Genomic DNA, 10,767 nt, shown 5'->3' on the forward strand with positions numbered 1-10,767 from the left:
TCCAGAGTGGTTGCAGGCTTGAGCCAAAGGAAACGTGGCTGTTCTCAAAGGATGTCTCCACAGGCAGAGGGGGCCCCGGCACACAAGGTGCACTCTTTGCCTGGGTGCAGCCAGGCTTACTTGATGGGTGGACATCGATGGCCAGGCTCACTGGTGCAGTGGGTGACATTCCCCCATGTCCAGGTGCTTGGAGATTCTCCCTGTGCAGCAGGGCTCGGGTTTGAAGACTCTAGCAGTCCCACCCAACCCACCTCCATGCCCCCTACGGCCCTCCTCTCTGTCTCCCCGAAAGGTGAGCAGGATGTCAAGGTCAGGGGAGGAGCAGACCGGCTGGGTTGTCCGGTGGCAGAGCGGTTTGCTTCCATTGCTGTGCCTAGCCCCATCAAGCTGTACAGAAGACTGCAGGCAGGCTCCCCAGGCAGAGTACATGGAACCTCTTTGTTTAAAACCCAGCTGGTCTTGGCCGACTCCCGAGTGGGGAAGCTAGACAGGGGACCGGTACATCACGCAGAGAGAGCAAGATGGGCGGCACTGCCTCCTCCAGCCTCTCCTGCCCTGGCAGATTCGGGTCGACATCTGGAAAAATTAAAGTTGTCTGTGACTCTTGCCGATGGATCTCTTGGCTCATGCATCGATGCAGAACACAGCTTGCTGTGAGAATTAGTGTGAATTGCAGGACACATTGATCATCAACACTTCAAATGCATATTGTGGCTCCAATTTCCTTCTGTGGCTATACCTGTCTGAGGATCACTTGAACATCAATCGCCCTGGTGCCCCCCTCAGGGAACAATTGAGAGTGTTTCAGGGATCCCATTCACATCGTCCCCCTAAGGTCACACCCTGATCAGCAGCATCCATGGACATGTTGTGGAGGTTTGCTGCCGGCGTGCCTTGGCTTCTCTGTTCCTCCTGCCCCCAGAGGTCAGGAGGGGCAGTCACCCAGTTTGCCCCAGTGGTGTAGGTGGGGGCGGCTGTGTCCTAAGAACCCAATGAACATTCCCCTACCCCACGGCAGCTGGCTGTGCCGCATGTGGCTGTCTATGGTGCCCCACAACTTACTGCATGGGAAGGGCCTGGAATGCAGGCCTCCTGACCATGTACATCAGGCAAACTTTCCCCATGCAGGCTTTGGTGAAGATCAGCACAGCTCACACTCAACCGCATCAGAGGCATGGGATGGGTCAATCCCCCAACAGCCCAAGGCCTGAGTCCGGCCGCCCGAGCTTCAGCTCTCCTACTACGGCTAAAGATCAGATGTGGCGACCCGCTGAATTTAAGCATCTTAATTAGCAGAGGAAAAGAAACTAACCAGGTTTCCCTCACTAACGGTGAGTTAGCACAGGAGAATAGCTCACAGGAAACGCTTCTCTTTTGGCCCACTGTTGTCAGTAAGGAATGGTCCTGTCTGCTCTCTATTTGGAACTTGCAGCACACCCAGGCTCTAGACGTCCCCAGGCCAGATAAGGGCCCCACACCACGCAATGTGCACACAAAGTGGGCGAGTACATTTGTGGCCCAGCAGGGTGCCTGGCCATCAAATGACCCTTGATAACCTGCACTGCAACAGCAGGGCAGGCCAAACATCTGGCTCTCTGCTTGCCACAGGGTAATCTTGCGAACTTGGTTAATTTCGGGTTGGTCTGATTGTCCATGGCCATTGAGACAGGCATTTACATTCCACCTGTGTAGGAATGGTTTTGACTCAAGGGCATCCTTACTTGGGCGTCTCTCCCCTCTGAGCAGTGCAGAGGCAGAGCAGGCCAGCAGTTCCCCAGAGCTCATGTGAGAGTACATGGTTGGTGGGCTGACAACATGGCCGAGCCAACATTGATGGTGATCATCAACACTTCAAATGCATCTTGTGGCAACAGATTCCTTCTGTGGCTATACCTGTCTGAGGATCGCTTGAACATCAATCGCCCTGGTGCCCCCCTCAGGGAACAATTGAGAGTGTTGCAGGGATCCCATTCACATCGTCCCCCTAAGGTCACACCCTGATCAGCAGCATCCATGGACATGTTGTGGAGGTTTTCTGCTGGCGTGCCTTGGCTTCCCTGTTCCTCCCGCACCCAGAGGTCTGGAGGGGCAGTCACCCAGTATGCCCCAGTGGTGTACGTGGGGGCGGCTGTGGCCTAAGAACCCAATGAACTTTGGACAATACCAACTGCCCATGTGGTGGGGCCAGGCCCTACAGATGACCTGAGTCGCAGCTGGCCCAGCTGTGTCCCACAGTTGTTTGCACCCATGTTCCATTGACCACACTTTGTGCAGGCATTGTAGTCTGTTGTTGGTGTCTACCTGTGTGATGAACATGCAACATGGGAGCTTGAGGGGCTCCTCCATGCTGGCACCAGGGCACTAGAGCAGGTTTGTGACAACAGGCCTGGATGAATTGGGAGTGGCAGAGCAAGGCCAGCAGTTAAAGGTCCAGGCTGGACAAGGGCCCTAGAGGTGTCTCATGGAAGTGCTACTGGGGCTCCATGAGGCAGATGGTGTCCCCAGGCATCTCAGGACGGTACTTCTCTAGTGTGTCAATTGCATGTACCCAGCTGTGCACATTGTGGCCACCCACTTGTGTGCCGCCGTGTAGGCCATGGCTATGAGGTTTCCCTTTCCCATGAGTGACTCCCAATGGCTGTCCTGTTTTGACCTTTCCCACACTGCATGTCTATGGAACTCCTTACCACCTAAACTGAGAACGGAAACATCCCTCTCACCTTTCAGAAAAGCACTCAAAACCACCCTGTTTAAGGGAATCCCACTTAAAATACTACTGCAATGTAATAATGTCTGTAATTTACAACTGTACCCACGCTCACTGTTCCCATGTAACTTTCGGAACTTTAGCTATGTCTGTAACCATGTCTCCATTTGTTCTCGTGATACTCACCCATGCCAAGTAAACTTTCTTGTAACTGCGCCATGATGCCCGAGGGCAGCTGTGCGCTTTAAAAATGCAAATAAATAAATAAATATGCAAGTGAACAAGGTTATTATCCGAGACATTCAATGGTGTTAGTGAGACATATGCCCAAGTGCACTTCCCATGGCCCTGGCTGCGGGTTACACTTGGGTCACTTTGGCATTAGCATTGTGCCATGTCATGGTTTCTTGCAATGTGTTTGTGGCCACACGTCAATGTGCTGAGTTGACATGTGCGTGTGTCATGACTGTAACTCATCATTGTCTCTACACTTGTGTGCCAGTATTCATGCTGATTGCATGGGCTTTGTGTGTGTGTGTATGTGTGTGTGGCAGTTGCTAGTTGACTGGTGCTGACTTAATGGGACTGTTTATGTTGTGTATGCCGCACATGAATTGTCATGGTTGACTGATGCCAATGTTCTTTGTCCACTTTTCCACAGTTGCTGTAACTGCCAAAGAGGGAGAAAGCAGTGCTGTGGCAAGGAGAAGCATGGACAGGGCATCCAGACCCAGGCACAGACCCCAGCCAGTCACTAATGACACCTCCTCTTCTGAGAGCAAATTGGCTGGGGGAGAACCAGTACAATCAGGAGAGGCTGTTGAGGGTAAGTCCCAGGAGGGGATGGTGGTCAGGGACACCTCAGCAGCTGTCTCAGGAGGACAGCTCAGGGGCAATGTGCTTGTTTTGAATGCAAGACGAGGTGGAGCAACACAGGTTCAATCCTCAGGTCTGCGCTTAGAAACCTCTAGGTATTAAGCGCGTTATAAATAACCCATTACAATTACAATTGTAGGACAGGTTTCTGCCACACAGTAGCCATCAAGGGCAGAAAATTCTCTGGAGTCATCTGGTTTGATGAAGGTTGAGTTGGATGAGGCCATTGCAGCCCAGCCCATGAGGTCAGGAGGGGTATCAAGGTGGGTGTTCAGGCTACACGCCTGGACCACAGACATGAGGATGTTCAGCCCACCCTGGAGGGTTCTGCACATCCTCTTGTCCCTGGGCCATTTGCTTTGGCAGTGACCACCTTCATGGATGTCTCCACCCAGACCAAGGCCCTGCTTGAGACCAAGGTGTCCATCTGAGATGTGGTGCAGTCCCTGCTCGGTGGTATCATGAGGCGGATCGCATCAATTTATGATGCTGTTGAAGCTTCACAAGCAGAAGAGCCACTTCCTGTGCCAGCTAGCATGTGCACTGCCTTCAGGTGGTCTCTTTGCACTGGCACATGCAATTTCCCCTCTTCCACTTCCCCCTATGTGCCCCAGTCATCCTTCAGGGAGCCTTCCGTGCCCCATAGCACCACAGCCCCTGTACACCAGTCCCACCACAAACACCCAGTCCGGTTGTGCCTACATCCCTGCCCGATGTGCAAGTCCCATTAATGCCACATGCGGTGGTCACTTTGCCTGCCTAGGCACCTACACAGGAACAGGGCTACGGAGGTAGCCATTGCAAGCACCAGGGTCGAGGTGGCAGAGAGGGGGACAAGGAGGCGAACAGCCAACCTGGATGATGGTTGCTGGGATGCAGAGGAGGAGATGCAGATGGTTGAGGGCCTGCAAGCTGTTAAGCGGCTTCACTTCAACACTACAGCTAAGTCAATGCCTAGTCTGGGATGCTGAGGGAAACCCTTATTGATATATTTTTAGGTCCAGTTCATGTACTCTGGATGACAACCCTTATATAACACCCCTCCCTTAGAATCCCCCTGACCCCACTGAGCCAAGAAGTAGGTCGGTTTTGCAAATTTAAAAGGTTTATTTGAAAAATGTAACAATATATATCTATCACACTTTTATAATAAATTAATATTGGATATCACACTTAAAATATGACAGTGATCAACAATGGATAATGTTCTACTGGTAAACTGATTTGGTTACTTAGAAGTAGTATAGAGGATGAGGTAGCTGAAATGCTTTATGGTTTCAAGGAAATGCAAGGTGGAATAAATGCAGTACAGAAAATAAACTGATATGGTTTCACAAGAGATAATATGTTCACTTTTCCCCTGGTGGCAATTCACCCCCCTCCCACCTATATGCGATGCAAGGAGATGGAAGTAACACACACAGTCTTCAGGAATACAATCAAATACAATACGGAATTCAGTTCCCCCCCAGCAAGCTTAGAGGAAACAGGTAGAAGTTTGAAACACAGGCCCAAAATGCTTTTAAATGTGATGGCAATGGATGGGAAAATGTGCTAACTGATTTTAATTCCCTCTAGAGATTCAGGGTGATTGAGAGATGCTTGTTGGTATTAGTTCAGGCTCACTTTAGCAATGCTCTATGAGTTATTACCAGGTTGCAAACGGATTTTAACAAAGGAAAGAATGGAGCTGCTATTTTGACAAGTGGAGAAATTGAGCCAAATCGCAAATCGCTGTCAATTTCGCGAGTGTGTAAATCGCGATTGCAGTAAAAGTATAAGGAGTAGGAAGTCGGTTCTAGGCTTGTTGGAAAGCTTAGATTCTAAGCTTTCAGAGGAAAGTTAAACCACAAACGGTTCCAGAGATACGGACGATTTAATAAAGGTAGTTTTTCGGATTTAAAGTAAAACTCAAAATGACAGGTGACAGTTGCAGCTTTAGAATGACAGATGACAGCTCGCAGCTTCAGAATGACAGATGACAGGATTACTAGGAGGCAGTTCTACTTAGGTTAAAATGGTTTGGATTAGATTATTTTAACTAAGAGATTGGGTTCTGCACAGTTCTGGCGGATACTCACTCCTAATTTTGAAATGAATGGGCCTTGTCACGGATCTGGTCAACTGGTCTGGACTTCGGGCGGTTCTGCTCGCAGCGTCTGGGTCAGCTCTGCTCTGCTGGTCTAGCCTCTCTGGATACAGCGGCCTCTGGTTCTGGATACCGCTCTGCTTTCCGGTACGGATTAAGTGGATTCTGGATGTAACACTGCTTTCTGGGTACTGGAAAAAGTTCTTGGCAAAGAATTCAGACAGCTTGCCCAGCTGTGGAATAGTTTGCAAAAGATTTTGAGGCCTGCTGACAAATACTTTTGCTTGCAGAGGGCCTTCTTGGTTCAAAGTTCTGTAGTCTCTGTTTAGCTTGGAAGTCTAAGTGTTGGATCTCTGGATGTGAAGTTGTCGGTCAGCATGCTCCGCACCAAATGGAATTGAATCTCTCTACCTGGGTTTCAATGTTCCTTTTTATGTGTTTTGAAAATGGGTCTGTGCCTGGGCCTAGCTAAGCCTGCCCCTCTCTACTTGTCATTGGCCCAATTCTCCCCTCTCCCATGATTGGGGGAAGGAAATGGATTGTCATCATGATGAGGTCTGTTTATGGGTCAGAGGATCCTCCCCTGGTCAATTTGTCCACAAATCTATATTTGATTCAAATACATATTTCCCAGATACACAATTTGTTGAAATTACATGTACACATTATATATTCCTTATGGTCCATGCTTGTCCGCCTCTGATCTTCCTGGGGGCTTGCATTCAAAAATGACAACATTTTGCACTTTTTGGTCGGTTTACCAATATCGGACATTTACCAAAAATTACACAAATGTGCGCAAGGAGTATGGACATTAATTGATGAAGTGTCAGATTTTTAACATGCAGACATTTGGAGTAAGACCCTATTTTCCGCTAGCAACCCCCCAGAATATACCACAGGGTCCTAACACCTCTTAAAACGTGCACAGAAAAATCACAAGAATAATGATATTACTTATATAATTCTGACAAGTCCGTACTATGAATTATCCATCTTTTTTTAAAAATCATGCTCTGGCCCAGATGGGTGCGGTTTAGGTTCCAAAGGACATGGGGGAAGCCTCTGTCTGTCCCCGCCTCCAGCTCAGGTGGCTCCCAGAGGCACTTCTCCTCCTACTTCTCCCAAGAGGAAGCTATTTTACGACCCCCCCAATATAACATTTGCCTGAGCCCAGGACAGTGCTTTGTTCAACCTCCTGCAGGTGCCCCTCCCCTAATCTAATCAGAGAGGTGTCATCTCCTTTTGGTGGGGGCAGCAGGATGCAGCTAGGCCTGGGAAGAGTGGCTGAGCAGGTTTCTCCTGTCGGGGGTAGTTGTCAGGCAGAATTCAGCTAAATGTCACTTTAGTTCCCAGTTTAAATCAAACTTACAATTTTTACATATACATTAAATAATTACTTCCTTCAAGTCATTTCAGAATATAGTTTTACATTGTATCCACCTCTTAGCAAGTCTTTCCTTGGCCTGGTTTGGGTTCATCTGTTCAGTTTTACACAAAAGTCTGGTGGTTTTAAAACGCCGGCTTTCTGATAGTGGTGAGTACCGGTATTGCATCCACTTTTGAGTTGTCTTGAATTTGACAGGAGATTTTTGCTATTGTTTTGATGGGCATCCTTACATTTGAGTGGTTATGTGGAACCCCCCTACAAGAAGGTTGAATCTTTAGAGTGGTCTTGTGCCCATGATTTCAGCAAATTTTTGACATCAGTAAAACGGATTTTTTTAACAAAGGTCTCCGGTATTAGCTATCTTGCAATGTTTGGAATGGACATTTGGAGCTTGCACTCAAAGAAACAGAGGTGATTTAAAAGCGCTTTTGCTCTGACAGGTGCTGCTATTTTCCCTTGGCACCACCTTTCACACCTGGCGCTTTTGGTATGCGCACAACTGCGCGGTTCTCCTGGACTCTGGGATGGAATGATGGGCAGCGACAGCTCAACCCCACATCTACCCAGTCTATTGATTCAGCATGGGTCAAAACCCTTCACAAAGCCCTTCATGCAAGAATAGAGGCCCGTCTCCAAGCTAAGGATGAAGAGAGTGACTCAGCCCTGGTGGAAGCAATGGCAGACATTGGAGAGGAGTAGCCCGCTGCCAATGTAAATAGTTGCATAGTGTTTGTTTCATTTGGTCTTTTATTTTATTTTAATCCCTGGACATTTGTACCCTTTTGTACCCTCACCCATTATTTATTATTTTATTGTACATATTTTGAATACAAGTTTTAAGAATCTTGATACAACGCTTCTTGCAGTCTCTTTGACCATGTGCAAAATCAACTTTTCCATGTTATCCAAATGCATTTGTTCTTTGACTGTCACATGGGTTGTGGCCTCACTGTGTGTGTCATGTTGTTACTGTGATGATTCCTGTGGGACATGTGTGCATGCTCCCTGTGTGTGATGGATGCTGCATCCATGCTTGGCAGATGTGGGTAGGTGATGTTCTTTGGTATTGAAGTTTTTGACAGCTGTGACATGCACATGTGTTGCTTGCCTACTTGCATTCTTTGCATTACAGGCATGTTGTTGAATTGTGTACATGGTGTGGATGTGTGCGTGTGATAGTTGTATGCTGTGGTTGAGTATGTACTCCATTGCTGCATGTGCTCATGTGTGTTTGGTGATGTTTTGTGATAAACCTGCTTGACATGGTTACATTCGTTGGAGTCATTTGAACATGTACACATGTGTTTCACATGTAGGAGTGAGGCCATTAGATGTATGGAAGTGGCAATGGCTTTTTATCTGACTCCATTCGTGTGCAGGGGAACTGTGTGTTTGGTGTCAGGGCGTTTGTGTTGTGGGCATATTGTTCTTTTTTGTGTTTGTAATGTCGTGCATACAGGGATGATTGTGGTGATGTGTGAGATGTGTCATGCTGGTGTTTGGGGTCTCTCATTGGGGATGGGTACTGACCTGTTCCTGTGCATTGCTACATGATCCACATGGTTTAGTTGTGTGTTTTACCTGGTAACAGTTCATGAACCTTTGCAGATTCAATACTGAAGGTTGAGTTCAATGTACGTTGAGTTCCTTTCTGGTCCACTGATGTTTAGGTGTTCCGTTGGCACTTGCTTGACAATGTGAATGTGTCCACACTTCATTCACTGGTATGTGCATTTAGCATTGTGGGTTTTATGGAGGTATGTGGCCTCACTGTACATGTGTGGGCTACAGTCATCACATGTGCACTCAATATTCGGTAGCTGCATCCCTCCCAGAGCATTGCCACCCACCCACACACATTTGCAATCCCCCACTACCTGCTCTCATATCGTGCTGCACATCTGCCACTCAAGTAGATTTGCATGATTGATTAATCGGTCTGTCTTTGCACATTAACCGTCTATTTGACTAGCACATTCTCTGAAATACTTCAAATGACCCAAACACAAGCTGTTCTACTTTTGTCACTTGCAGGGCCTTTAACGCACCTGCCTACCTACCTACCGTCATTCCTTCCTTTGTACAGGCTGCAATGCACACAAGCATTTAAAATTACTCAAGACAATCTTTGATAGCTTGACTTGGATCCTCCAAGGACATTCACCTACAGTGCATTGAGGCCATTGCAATGGCACATAGGCACAATGATACCTGAGATTGCATTCCATTGCATTACTATGTCACAAGTACTTGGAGTGGTCAAAGTGTAGAGGTTGAGGTAAGTGGAGGTGGTGGGAGGTCTGAGGACTTCAGGGGGCAGCCTAGGGTAGTGGGCCGGTGTGATTCGGGGTGGTGGGAGGTGTAAGGACTTGAATGGGCAGCCTTGGGTAGTGGGCAGAGGTCAGTGGGGGTGGTGGGAAGTGTGAGGACTTGAAGGGGCAGCCTTGGGTTGTGGGCAGAGGTGAGTGGGGGTGGGGTGAGGTGTGAGGACTTGAGGGGGCAGCCTGGAGTAGTGGTCTGAGGTGAGCAGGTATGGTGGGAGGTGTGAGGACTTCAGGGAGCAGCCTGGGGTAATAGTCCAAGGTCAGGTGGGTTGGTGGGAAGAGGGTGGACAGGGGGCTGCCTGGAGTAGTGGGCCAAGGTGAGTGAGGTTGGTAGGAGGTGTGATGACATGAGGGGGAAGCCTGGGGTAGTGGTATGAGGTCTATGGGGATGGTGGGAAGTTTGAGTAATTGAGGGGAAAGCCTGGGGTAGTGGGACAAGGTGAGTGTGTGTGGTGGGATGTGTGAGGACTTGAGGGGGCAACCTGGGCTAGTGGGTGAGGAGAGTGGGGTGGTGTGAGGTGTAAAGACTTGATGGGGCAGCCTGGGGTAGTGCACCAAGGTGAGCGGTGGTAGTGGGAGGTGCAAAGACTTTAGGAGGAAGCCTTGGGTAGTGCATTGAGGTCAGTGGGGGTGGTGGGAGAGGGACAGACTAGAAGGAGGAACCCTGGGGGGAGTGGGCCAAGGTCAGTGGGGGTGGTGGGAGTAGGGGGTAGACTAGCAGGGGGCTGCCTGGGGTAGTGGTCCTAGGTGAGTGGGGATTGTGGAAAGTGTGAGTACTTGAGTGGGAGCCTGGGTTAGTGGGCCGAGGTCAGTGGGGGTGGTGGGAGAAGGTCAACCTAACATGGGCTGCCTGTGGCAGTGGGCTGAGGTGAGTGGGGGTGATGAGATGTGGGAGGACTTGAGGGGGTTGCCTGGGGTAGTGATCCGAGGTAAGTGGGGGTGGTGGGAGGAAAGTGGACTAGCAGGGGGCTCCCTGGTGTAGTGGTCTGAGGTGAGTGGGGGTGGTTGGAGGTGTGAGGACTTGAGGGAGCAGCCTGTGGTAGTGGTCCGAGTTCAGTGGAAGTGGTGGGAGGAGGATGGACTAGCAAGGGGCTGCTTGGGGTCCGAGGTATGTGAGGTTGGTAGGAGTGTGGGGTACATTTGCCAGCCCCAACAGAAACCACAAAAAACACATTTACCCATTTCACCCAAAAGTGGCTGTGCTTTCTTTCCCGGGCGCAGTTGTGGCACGCTTAAGATACTGCCACTACAAAGAATTGCTGTATTTGCTTATTTCATCTGAATGCAGCAGAACATGACCTCTGCTCAGAATGGCATCACCTTTTTCTGTTCTGTCGTGGTGAATTCTAAAACTGCGCACATGACTCCCAAGACGGCTTTG

At 49.1% G+C, this 10,767-nt stretch overlaps 1 non-coding gene across 1 annotated transcript; it reads left to right on the plus strand.

The window, feature by feature from the left end:
* Nucleotides 1-599: 599 nt before the first annotated feature.
* LOC138512594 (5.8S ribosomal RNA) lies at nucleotides 600-753 on the plus strand. Its single transcript, XR_011281394.1, has one exon. It is a non-coding gene; the product is annotated as a 5.8S ribosomal RNA (ribosomal RNA).
* Nucleotides 754-10,767: the final 10,014 nt, after the last annotated feature.

Source organism: Ambystoma mexicanum, chromosome 6p (genome assembly GCF_040938575.1).
Source record: "Ambystoma mexicanum isolate Mex_15411 chromosome 6p, UKY_AmexF1_1, whole genome shotgun sequence".
Taxonomy (NCBI): Eukaryota; Metazoa; Chordata; class Amphibia; order Caudata; family Ambystomatidae; genus Ambystoma; species Ambystoma mexicanum.